Source organism: Lagenorhynchus albirostris, chromosome 11 (assembly GCF_949774975.1).
Source record: "Lagenorhynchus albirostris chromosome 11, mLagAlb1.1, whole genome shotgun sequence".
NCBI classification, from domain to species: Eukaryota; Metazoa; Chordata; class Mammalia; order Artiodactyla; family Delphinidae; genus Lagenorhynchus; species Lagenorhynchus albirostris.
In genome coordinates, this window is record NC_083105.1 from 8635075 (window position 1) to 8647771 (window position 12697).

Here is a 12697-nt window from a genome sequence, read left to right on the forward strand (position 1 = left end):
GGTAGGAGTATGGGGCTCATTAGTTTTGATTTTAAATGTTCTCTTTTTTGAAAAAGTACAGAGGTATTGTGTTTAAAAATAATATATCACATCAAAAATTGTACATGAATGTTCACAACAGCATTATTTATAATAGTCCAAAAGTGGAAACAAAACAAAAACAAAAAACCAAAAGTGGAAACAATCCAAATGTCCATCAAGTGATGAATGGATAAACAAAATGTGTATATCCATACAATGGAATATTATTCATCCATAAAAAGGAATGAAGTACTGACACATGTACCAACGTGGATGAACCTTGAAAACATTATGCTCAGTGAAGGAAGCCAGTCACAAAAGACCACACAATGTATAATTCTATTTATATAAAATGCTCAGAATAGGCAAATCCATAGAGAAGGAAGGTAGATTAGTGGTTGCCAGGGGCTGGAGGGAGGGGGAAATAGGGAATTACTACTAGTGGGTATGTGGTTTCTTTTGGGGGTGATGAAAATATTCTGGAATTAGTGGTGATGGTTGCACAACAGTGAATATACTGAAAACCTCTGAATTGTATACTTTAAAAGGGTGATTTTTATGGTACATGAATTATATCTCAATTTTAAAAATTACAGTTTAAGTACAGAACACTGAGGGAATAAGAATGTGTCCTTGAGTTTTCTGAGGTCCACAAATGAAGCCTGAACTTAAAACAACTATGCAGTTTCTCTGTATCCTGCCTTCCTCTTCCTCTCACAGGGCTACTACTTATCACCTCAAATATCCATCTCCACAGGGATTTATACGAAACCAAAGAAAGCAAAAGTGAAAATAAAGGTGCAAACTATTACAGATAGCTTATATATATAACTGTGAAAAGGATCACTTTCTCTCTCATTTGTAACTAACACTTTTCTAACACTGCTCAGCATGAATCTGACATCTTAACAGCAACTGTGAAGTCAGGAACTCCCTAAGCTGCTGAAACCAGGTTTCCACACCAATTTTTTGTTTTGTTTTGTTCAAGGCTAAACAAGATCCCCAGGTGTATGACTTCACATGGAGTTGCAGTTTCTTTCCAGTACACTGAAATGAAATACTCTGCCCAAAGCAAAAGTCACTAAAAGCAGTTTAAAGGAAAAAGATGCTTATAAACCAGGAGACCAGAAAAGTACGTCAATTTGCAAGACAGACTCTAAGGGGGAAAAAATGCTATTTCCGAATCTACTTGTACAGATATGCCTCCCTGTCCCGAGTTTTCTCCACAGATCGGGCGCTTACTTGGTCCCCAGCCACACCCGAGCTGGGGTCAGGTAGGACACTGGCTGTCAGAGCCCGAGGCTCAGGGGAGCTTCTTCCGAGCACTTCTGGGCACTTTACACAGTTCCGCTCTTTTCTACTGAGAACACAGATGACAGACTTAAGTGGTAGCAGGATATATGTAAGCTGTAGGTCAGAAGAAAATCTCTGCAGCATATACAGTCACTGGGTTTATCATGGGAAGGAAGTGCGGGACTCTCCTCTGAGTTTTGTAATTATACTAACACAATGACATTAACAGAAATCAAAATTTTTAAAAATTCTGCTATTTCCTAAAATTTTTTAAAAAGTTTGCCATCTCAGTAAATCACACTTTCTTCTTTCCTATGCTCTCTTTTGGTTTTTCTCTACACACATACACAGTTCTTATATTTCAGATTTTAAAATATTTTTCTCTACTGCACATCAAATTATCAGCACTTCCCCAGTAATCATGCAGTATTTATAACCATATGTCCTATAATTTACTAATGTAGTCATCTGTAGATACAACATTTAAGCACCTAACAGCAATTTTTGCAATAAAAACAGTGCTGTGAGGAACTTGCCCTTTGAAGATTTTTTTAAATGAAGTATATTTGTCTAGTTTGGGAGAGGATTTGGATTTTTTAAAAATGTGCCTTTTCTACTTTATAGTGTCAGCTTTGTAAACAGAAATCAAAGAATAGATTAGTAAAAAATTATTGCTATTTGAGTTTAATACGTCACTTGAAGCAAGGTAATTAACCTAGTGATCCCTAAAATGAACCTAAAATTTTATAATATTATAATAATAGGACAGTGGAAAATTACTATTTTAATAGTTGGCTCTTGGGACTTCCCTGATGGCACAGTGGTTAAGAATTCGCCTGCAAGGACTTCCCTGGTGGCGAAGTGCTTGAGAATCCACTTGCCAATGCAGGGGACACGGGTTCAATCCCTGGTCCGGGAAGATCCCACATGCCGCAGATCAGCTAAGCCCATGTGCCACAACTACTGAGCCTGTGCTCTAGAGCCGGAGAGGCATAACTACTGAGCCTGAGCGCCTAGAGCCCGTGCTCTGCTACAAGAGAAGCCACTGCATTGAGAAGCCCACGCACCTCAACAAAGAGTAGACCCCGCTTGCCACAACTAGAGAAAGCCCACGCACAGCACCGAAGACGCAATGAAGAAAGAAGGAAGGAAGGAAGGAAGGAAGGGAGGAAGGAAGGAAGGAAGGGAGGGAGGGAGGGAGGGAGGGAGGGAGGGAGGGATGGAGGAAGGAAGGAAGGAAGGAAGGAAGGAAGGAAGGGAGGAAGGGAGGAAGGGAGGAAGGGAGGAAGGAAGGAAAGGAATCTGCCTGCGTCCGGGAAGAGCCCACATGCCGCGGAGCAACTAAGCCCGCGTGCCACAACTACTGAAGCCCGTGTGCCTAGAGCCCGTGCTCTAGGCAACAAGAGAAGCCACCGCAATGAGAAGCCCGCACACCACAACGAAGAGTAGCCTCTGATTGCTGCAACTTGAGAAAGCCCGCGTGCAGCAACGAAGACCCAACGCAGCCAAAAATAAATAAATAAATTTATTTAAAAAAATAAAGTTGGCTCCTGAATGCTTCCCAGAGAGGAGGTTTATCTTTGGGAAAATATTTTGATAAGCTCCTTAAAGGTGGAAGGTAAACCTTGAAGCCACAGATTAGAAAAGGAGAGATCTATCGATTGTCTAGCAAAGGAAATTAATGGAAATTTGGAGGTAGGGGTGGCCTGGACTACAGAGGGGAAGGGAACAGCAGTCCAGAGATGGGTAAGGAGCTGCATCCTTCAGGACAGAGCCACCTATGAGACAGTGACATGCTGCGTGCCTGGGAGTGGGGAGGCCTTAGGGGTGGACCAAATGCCTCTTAAGCAAAGAACAATCCAAACCCCAATTTAAGTTAGTGTGCTGTTGCAAGGTAATACCCCTTTGCCATACATACCTTCAAGAAAGCCTGCTGGACTCATAATAGCCTTGACTGTGGTTTGAGGGGAAAATCAAAGAAAGGTCTGAAAATAGGGATAATAATTCCTACCTTACACATTGTTATGAGAATTAAAGAAGTTAAATTTAAAAAACCTGGGGGAGGGTGTTGGCCTTCTCACATAATGTGGGATATAGGGCTTATGTTCATTTTATTGACATTCCAAGGTAAGTGATTTAGACTGATTATGTAATGTACGTTTTATTAGCTTATCTTATTTCTTTATTTAGGCATATAAAACAACTACTTTTAAAAAATACAAGCTACACTTCAGCAATACCATGGAGTTTAGTTCCCTGACTTTACAATATTGTTCCCTCTCTCTTAAATGGACTCCATCAGTGGTCCTCAAACTGCAGAGTGTATCAGAATCACCTGGAGGGCTTCTTTAAAACCCAGACAGGGCTTCCCTGGTGGCGCAGTGGTTAAGAATCTGCCTGCCAATGCAAGGGACTGGGTTCGAGCCCTGGTCTGGGAAGATCCCACAGGCCGCGGAGCAACTAACCCCGTGCGCCACAACTACTGAGCCTGCGCTCTAGAGCCCACGAGCCACAACTACTGAGCCCGCGTGCCTAGAGCCCATGCTCCGCAACAAGAGAAGCCACTGCAATGAGAAGCCCGTGCACCGCAACGAAGAGTAGCCCCCTCTCACCGCAACTAGAGAAAGCCCGCGCACAGCAACAAAGACCCAATGCAGCCAAAAATAAGTAAATAAATTAGAAAAACACAAAAACAGACAGCTCTTAAAACCCAGACAGCTGGGGTCCACCCCTCAGAATTTCTGATTCTGCAGATTCTACTCTCTACCCAGCACAGAAATCCTTTTTAAATGCAACTGATTATTTCCTTCTCCTCTTTAAAGCCCCTTTTCTTCCCTCTGACTTTTGGAAAAAAGTCCAAATTTGTTAACTTGACTTTTAAGATTGCATGAGCTAGTAGTCCCTGCTGACCGTTCCAGCCTCATCTCTCAGCCTTGGACACTCGCTCGATGCTCCAGCCGCAGCACCCTTCTTTCAGACCTTAGAACCCACCACTTTCTCTTACAGCATGCTGCTAAATGAAGCAATTACCACAGTATGGAAAGAAAGTCTCAAAACTTGAGCCCCACCAAACACCACGATAAAGCAGCTAGTGGCACTAATCTTCTAGAACTGGCTCCCCCCTCCAGTCACCCCAATCATTCTTGTTGAAAACATGTTTATTATTCACTTTATTCTTAATCTCCCCAGTGAAAAAGGCATCCACATTTCTCAAACTGCCTCCTTCCAAACAGGCATCAGCTAAAGAGCAAAACGACCCAGGAATCAACACCTGGGTGCGCTCCACTCCCTCCACTCCCGCTCCCACAGGCTTACAGCTGGGGCTGTTTCCCCGTCCCTGAGTCAATATTTTCTTTGTGACCAGAGATAGTGTTCCTTCAGGCAAGATTTAGGCATGACTGTGCAAGGTAGAGCACGGACTGGAAACACAGACGAGGGAAACAGGACTCTCCCCGCCAGAACGCCACAAGCCCAGATATGGCTCTCCCTCTCCTGCACAGCAGCACCAGGTAAATGAGGCTCTCCTGTGCAGGCTTCTGCACCAGGCCCATCCACTCTAGGTCTTCCTGTAAAATAATCACCCAAGGTAATCTGATCACTCCCCTAAGATTTACAGCCTAGAAGCACCTGGACTGTGATAAGGAAAGCAGAAGCAATGTACTGCATGGACCTTCTGTCATTCCCACCACCAGGGCTGGGGAGCAACACCCTCCTTAGAAGTAAAAGTGAAACAAACAATGGGTACCTAACCTCAACTCGACATTCAGGTAGCTCTGAAAAATGCAGACAAGAGTTTTTGAGGAAAATAAAGCTCCTTGAGGGCTGACTGGCAAAAAAGGGCACTGAAATATTTATATTTAAAGCTTTATATTAGCATAGGAGCTTCGGGCACTTAAAAGGAACAGATCATAAATATAGTTAACAAAGTCCCTATTCCTCATATAATGAAACCATAGAGGTCAAAAACTACCTTTAAGTCACTCATTTGGCCATACCATCCATATAATTACTGGGAATTTTTCATTTGCAGATATGAAAACACCTACCTAATAACCCTAGAGTATGGTAATCCAATCCTATGTACTTTGTGGCAGTGGTTAGATGGAGGTATTAGAAGGGAGATACAATGAAAGAAGGAAAAGTGTTTACTGAGCATTTACCATACTTACTAAGCACTCCCCATTTTACACTTGAGAAAACCAGGGCTCAGAGAGGTTAAGCAGCTTGTCCATATCAGTCAGTGAGTCAGAAGTGACTCCTAAGTGGTCCCTCACTACCACACTGACTAGTACAACTGAGTTGTCAATTCTCCAGCACAGTGCTCTGGGAAGACATAGAAGCCACTTGTGCATGTGTAAGAACAATGTACCTTGACTTGGGAATGGAGCCCAGTGGGAGCCAGGCAGAGTTAAAACATGATACAAGCAACTGTATTAAGAAACATAAATTTTTGTGAAAATTCCAAATTAAGTATAAATTAGGAGAGAATCCCCATAGTACAAGAGCAAATGAATTTCTCTAACAGACCTGCACCTATGTTTAGAGATCATTAGCTTCTTCAGTGCTGGGCGCAGGGCAAAGGCTCTTAGATCAGTCACGAATGATGGAGTTAGAAGGATCTTTTGAGTTTATCTCCCTCTTACTTTTTTCAAAAAAAAGAAACTGAGGCTAAAGACGTCAAAAGACTCATTTAAAGCCGTAAAGAGAGTAGGTGACACAGCCAGACCAGAAGCTAAGTCTGCTATTTCCACTATTCCAACCTCAAACTGAATCAAAAACTTGGGAACAACATGGTAACAGGCAAACTGCATTACACTCAGACCAGCATCATTATCACCAGAAATTTCAGGAAAGATGTCAGAGGAGGTTGTCCTCCTGCTGTTATAAACCTTAGGGTTAGACAATAACTTTTTTTTTTTTTTGGCTGCGCGGCATGAGGGATCTTAGTTCCCCGACCAGGGATCAAACCCATGCTCCCTGCATTGGAAATGCAGAGTCTTAACCACTGGACGGCCAGGGAAGTCCCAGGAAGTTGCAATTTTAAATTAGGTGTTCAGGGAAGGCTCAATGAGAAGGTGATGTGAAGAACGTAATGGGCAAGACTTCCCTGGTGGCGCAGTGGGTAAGAATCCGCCTGCCAATGCAGGGGACACGGGTTCAATCCCTGGTCTGGGAAGATCCCACATGCCGCGGAGCAACTAAGCCCATGCACCGCAACTACTGAGCCTGTGCTCTAGAGCCCGTGTGCCACAACTACTGAAGCCCATGCACCTAGAGCCCGTGCTCCGCAACAAGAGAAGCCACCGCAATGAGAAGCCCGCACACTGCAATGAAGAGTAGCCCCCACTCTCTACAACTAGAGAAAGCCGGTGTGCAGCAACGAAGACCCAGCATGACCAAAAATAAATAATTAAAAAAAAACTGTTAAAAAAAAAAAAGAATGTAAGGGGCTGGGTGAAGCAGGGGTGTGAGACAGAGACAACAGGAAACCAGGCTGGCCATACAGGGAAAGGCAGGAACAGTCTGTTCTAGAACGATCTCTAGGGCTCAGAGTCTGGAGACTGAGATTTCAATCAGAGAATCATAATTGAGGAGAACTTTACAGGTCATTTAGTACAACTACCCATCACATTATCAAACACCTTTATTACAACTCTCAGGTGACCATCTTGTCACTGTTCCTCACCCTAAGTGCGCATAATACTACTATAAAGGGTAGTTGTGAAGATTAAGCTAATAGAAGTAAAATTCTTAGAACTGTGCCAAGTCTATAGTAAACACCAATAAATAAGAGCTATTATCGAGTGGTGACAGTAGTAGTAATTATCCCAATTTTACAGATAAGCAAAATGAGGCATTGGGAAGCAATATCACTGTGTTAAGTTTTCAAAGTTTAAAGTGGTAGAGCCAGAATTTGAACTTTACTGTAGGTGCTAATTACTATATCCCACTGACTTCAAAAGCAAAAACAAAACAAAAAAGTGGTACTTGGACTTTAATCCTATAACCTCAAGTCACACAAATTAATGATATTTACAAATGAAACTCAAACACAAGAAGAGGGAAATGATCTGTTGTTTCATGTATTTAGAATGTTAGCTAGAAGGCTAACTAGGTATCTAGGAAGACCAGGAATAGTTGTATGGTTTTGTTAAGGAAAAAAAAAAAATCTATTAGCCCTAATTGGAAATCAGGCCCTTCCCAAGAATAAGCCTTCTGATTACTGGACTGGTGCTTCCAATCTCATTTCTCATGTTACTCTTACTGATAAAGGTATTTAATGATTCCAAAGAAATTAACTTCCCCAAACAATCCAGAACATTAGCAGAGAAAAAAAATACATACAAAACCTACATCACAAACACTTAGAAAAAGCAGAGATGTGTTTATAACTGAAAAAGAGGCATAATATTGGAAGTGAAAACACAGCAGTTAACTGTGCCTACGGAAAAGAGGTGAACGTCTCTCTCCTCATTTATGAATTGTGAGCATAAATTAACAAGCCTAAATGTTCAAAAAGGGGAGGTGATTATATGTATACTGTTTCAAACAATGGTGTCTTCAAAATCAGTTCATAAACCACACTGAACATCAGTGTCGTTACTTCAGTCACATGGTGCTGCTGGGAGTCTAGCACCTCCCGCGAGCTGAACAACATCCTGTGAGGTATTCACTCCACAAACATTTACTGCCCAGTGTTCTAGGAGAGAGGAGTGGGGTGGTGAAAAAGACAAAGGCCCTACTTTCACAGAGCTGACACTGTAGGCAGGTATTATGAAGAAGAAATTAAGGCTCAGGTCCCAGGTCTGGCAGACTCTAAAGCCTACACTGTATATTTCAACTGTACCATCTCTCACTGGCGAGATACAACTTCTAAAAGTCCACACCTAAGCATGCAGTCCTGACACCACTGTCGGGAACAACTTAGGGCTTCTCTCTGTTGGCAGTCCACTATCACCTTCTCAGTGAAGTCTTCCTCCCCCACTCCCAAGAGCAAAGACTGCTCAGTCAGGAGTTAACATACAGTGACATGTATGAAATTCTTTTTCTCCCTCATTAGCTCCTAAACTCCCTCAGGGCAAGAACCATATCTCAGCCTCTTTGTAAGTCTAGAAGATGGTACCTAAGGTAGGTATTCAATCAATGGCTGAGTGGAGTTCATGAGAAAAATTTCAATAGAGTCGAGGGGTGGGGGCCAGACTGCAATGAAATAAGGAGTAAACGGAAGAGAAGGGCATAGAGTTTGCTTTTTAAGGACAAATCTAGAAAGGAAACAGATGGGAAGTGACAGTAGTTTGAAGAAGGGTGGCCACAGGAAAGGTGGGTTTTTTTGTTTTTTTCTTTGAGAATGAGAAAGACTTGAACATATATGTTGATAGGGTAGACAGTGCAGCAGGAAGAGCGGGGATGTCAGAATCAGAGACCTGAATTTGCATTCTGGCCCTGTCACTATGTCTGTGGACAAATCACTTAACCTCTGTACTTCAACTTACACACATATAAAATGACAATGATAAACCTGCACTTCACTGTGACGATTACAGCACTTGGCAAAGAGAAGAGATTCAGTAAGTGGTACCAATGATTATTACCGTATGTGGAAGCCTGGTGTGCTAACCCCTCCCGCATAGTTTGTGCTTCAGTCCAGATTTCCTGTCTCACTCCTTGTGTAATATGTGACGGCAAAGAAACAAGATCCTTATTTCTCCTGTATGTGCCACCCTCTGTGCTATTCCACTTCCTTGTGACAGTCTGCATGAGCTCATGAATGGCTGCTGTGGAAAATTACTGATGTCACCAGCTGAGGAAGAGAGACAATCTGGAGAATAAGCAGATGAAACTGATGTTACATTATCAAATGTACCAGATTTTGAGCTCCTGCCAAAGCGTTCATTGAGAACTAGGAAGAGAGAAACCAAAAACACAAACACACAGAACCTTGTTTAAGTTTCTAAGCCAACAAGGTGTCCCCAGCATCCACTCTGGGCACTGAAAGATGGCAGTATGATAAAAGAGATGATTCCTGAGGTCCTTTCTCAATATTTTACCCTGACGTCAGGTTCATTTCTGTGAGGTACCTCACCGACTCTTCTGTCAACCTGACAAGTTCCCAAATTCACAAGATTAATATTTAACAATTTTTGTTCACAGCCTTCTAAAGTTGATGCCATGGGTCGTGTTCACCTGTTACCTATATCTGGTCAAGAGAAACACCTCACCCCGGCCCTCTCTCCCAGATTACACACACCCATGCTTAAAAAGGGATAGAAGAGGGCTAAAGCCCAGGCTAATGTAACAATTAGTGATGAAAAGGCTACAGACACCTGTGATTATTAAAAGACGAGAAAGATATTGACTATTATTTAGAATCAATTACCAGCTAATTATGGAGAACACAAATAAATATGTAAAACAAAGAAGATATAACTCCATCGTTTAGAGTTCAGAGAGAACTGGAAGATACGGAAAAGAGATGAGGAGGAAATACATGTGTACCTACAAACTTAATCATAAACAATCACAAAAGCTACAAATAAACAAGTCGAAGTTGAAAATTCACTTTTTGTGAAACAGAGTCTGATTAGGAACTTGAATTTACCAAGAAAGAAAAAGAAAGAAGGGTAAAGAATATTCCAGACACCTCTAAATATCCCACCAAAGAGCAAGCAAAAAAGGGCCACCAACCCACCACAAATCGCATATGCAGCACAAGACTGGAAAATATGATACAGTCATTCGTCACCAAAAAGAGACTTTAAATCACCTCTCCCCCCCGCCCCATATAAAAAGCATCTTGGATCTATCATTAAACCATGTATGAGAACAATTTTCAAAATTCCAATCCTAACCACACTGGCTGAGTCCTGGATAGTACATGCCTCAATTTCTCCAGCGTTAAAAACCCATATTACAGTGTGTTCAGAGTCTGGCCAGAATCTGAGCCTGTGTTCTGACCGCAGACTTGAATCTTTAAGGTAAAGTTACAAGTCACACCTGAAGAGGACTCTGCTGCTGTAAACGTATTCGAAGCAGCCGTTTTATCAAAAAAACCCAAAATACAAAAAAGGTCGCCGGCCTGAGGTGCGGCTTCTGTAAATTGCTCCCAGCCGCAGGAGGGGGCCGTTATCGGGCTCGAGCCCCCAAGGCACTACAGCTCAGGCGCCGGGAACCCCCATTCCCGCTGGGCCGGCTGGGGGTCCCTCCCCGGGAGGCCGCCCCCCGCCCCGAGCACCGCCCGCGCCCCTCAGGCCTCGCGCCCGACCTCGAGGGCCCGGGCCTAGCCGGGACCCCAGCCCCGCGCGCCGCACGAGCGAGGGCCGGCCGGCGACGGCGTCGCCTTGCCCCTCGGCCCGTAAGTCCGTGGGCCAGTCGGTCGGTCCACAGCCCCTAGCGTCCCCACCGGAGGGGCATGGGTGGGCGCCGGGCCCCGCAGACCCAGCGAGTCTCGGCCAACCTCTCGCTCCGCACTCACCTGCCCCGCGGGGTACGTCCAGCTGCCCCGCAGCCGCGGGTCTCCGCCACCACCGTGCCAACGCTTGTCAGGCTCCAGGCTCAGTCCCTGTCGGCCCTCGGCGGCGCCACCGCGCACGCGCGCTGGGCCTAGCGGGCGGCCGCGAGGCATGCTGGGGGCTGTAGTCTTTCGGATCCGTTGGCCGGGAGCTGCGGTGGGGTCTGCGCGCTTCTGGACCCCGCACACCAGCCCCCTTTCGGAGACTAGGCCGCGTCCTCCGCCGGGGGGTGGGGGGTACTGGGGGTGGAGGTGGAGAGGCGACCTTCGAAGCCCAATTTTGGCCTAGCGATGCCCACCTGGCCTCCCGTCTGCGCTGCAGCCCTACGAGTTAGGGGAATATGGGGTCGACCAGTGGTCAGGATGGGGGATAGACGCGGCAGGGCTCTGGGAAGGAGCGGCTTACCTGATATTCATTTTCTAAACATTTAAGTGCCTTCTTTACGGGTGTACAAACCAGTCCTAGGCCAGCCTGATCCACTCTTACACAATTCACAAGCCTTGGAAGGAGCCGCAACTAGTAACAAATTGGTTGAAGTCCTACCCAAGAAATTCAATCTTCAGGCATAATGCAATGAGAGGGTGTAGTCAGAGGCCTGCATTTGAGTCTATCAACCATGCTAACATTTGGCTCACCCATAAAATGAGAATGTGAACTTGTGGTGGTTGTGAGAACTGGATGCTGTCTGAGAAAATGTTAAAGTGCAGTACGAATGAACAGTCCATGATGGCAGCAGCGCCCGTCTCCATTTGATATCCAGGTCCCAGTGGACATCAGGCTCTAGTTTAAAAAAAAAGAAAAAGAAAAAAAAAAAAAGCACTTGCCATGTTTTAGAAAGGTCACCAAAAGCTATAACAGGATTACAGGAATATTTTTCTAGAAACTTCACCCTACTCTGAAGAGATATACCACAATTTCGTTTTAGAACTGCTTATTAACCTGAGCTCAGGTTCCTAAGGGTGTTCCAAGGTGGGGATGATGCAGTGAATTAATGGAAACCACAGGTGAAGCCTACAAAACACACTAAGGCATTCTCAATCATGACCGCATTGTATTATGCTCACTTTACAAAGCACTTTCATGTTATTCACAAACACTCCTGTGGCAAAAGCTGGGCAAATTTTATCATTAGAATTTTGCAGAGAACTTGGCCAAAATATCAATAATGGGAACTAATAGTGGTTGAAGAACTGCAGATACAGAGGGTCAACTCTAAAGTTATATGTGGATTTTCAACCACACAGAAGTCAGTGCCTCTAACCCCCACGTTGTTCAAGGGTCAACTGTCCTTGGCCTGTACTCTCACAACTAGCACTATCCTAGTTACAACTTTATAAAGCCATGGCAGAGGTGTAACACTGTCCCATAGTTTTAAACTTCCCAGTGCCCTAGAGCCATATCAGTGGAAGGCTCCATTTGTGGATGGAAACTTGACCCGAAGCATTCATGGCTCCAGTCTCCCTCTCAACCTCATCTGTGGCCACTTGACATCACTATTTGATAGGACCTTGTTATTTCCTAGGAAACTCCTGTGGGGACTGAGGACAAGGGAGTGGTCTGCATAGCTCCCAAGTATCCCTTGGAGCCCCTCCTTCCACTCCAGCTTGGGCTGGGATGTTACCTATCCACAGTTTCTGACCCACTGTAGATAAGGAAGGCCCAATACTACCACAAATATGAACTTTCAGTACAAAATAAAGCATCAGAATCTGAAAGGGCAGATCTAACATGGCTTTTCTAAGGCCAGAGGATCTTGTTATATGAGAAGAGGGCCTCCTGTTTTGTTTTGTTTTGTTTTTGCGGTACGCGGGCCTCTCACTGTTGTGGCCTCTCCCGTTGCGGAGCACAGGCTCCGGACGCGCAGGCTCAGCAGC

General features: G+C 44.5%; 1 protein-coding gene across 5 annotated transcripts in view; it reads right to left on the reverse strand.

The window, feature by feature from the left end:
* Nucleotides 1-10900, reverse strand: part of SGSM3 (small G protein signaling modulator 3) — a 34657-nt gene extending 23757 nt beyond the window's left edge. For 4 of the 5 annotated variants that reach the window (XM_060166380.1, XM_060166379.1, XM_060166381.1 and 1 more), the window contains exon 1: nucleotides 10787-10900. The gene's annotated coding sequence lies outside the window, so the exon portion shown is untranslated. The remainder of the gene's footprint in view (nucleotides 1-10786) is intronic. The other variant, XM_060166378.1, reaches the window with a different exon arrangement.
* Between the last annotated feature and the right edge of the window lie 1797 nt (nucleotides 10901-12697).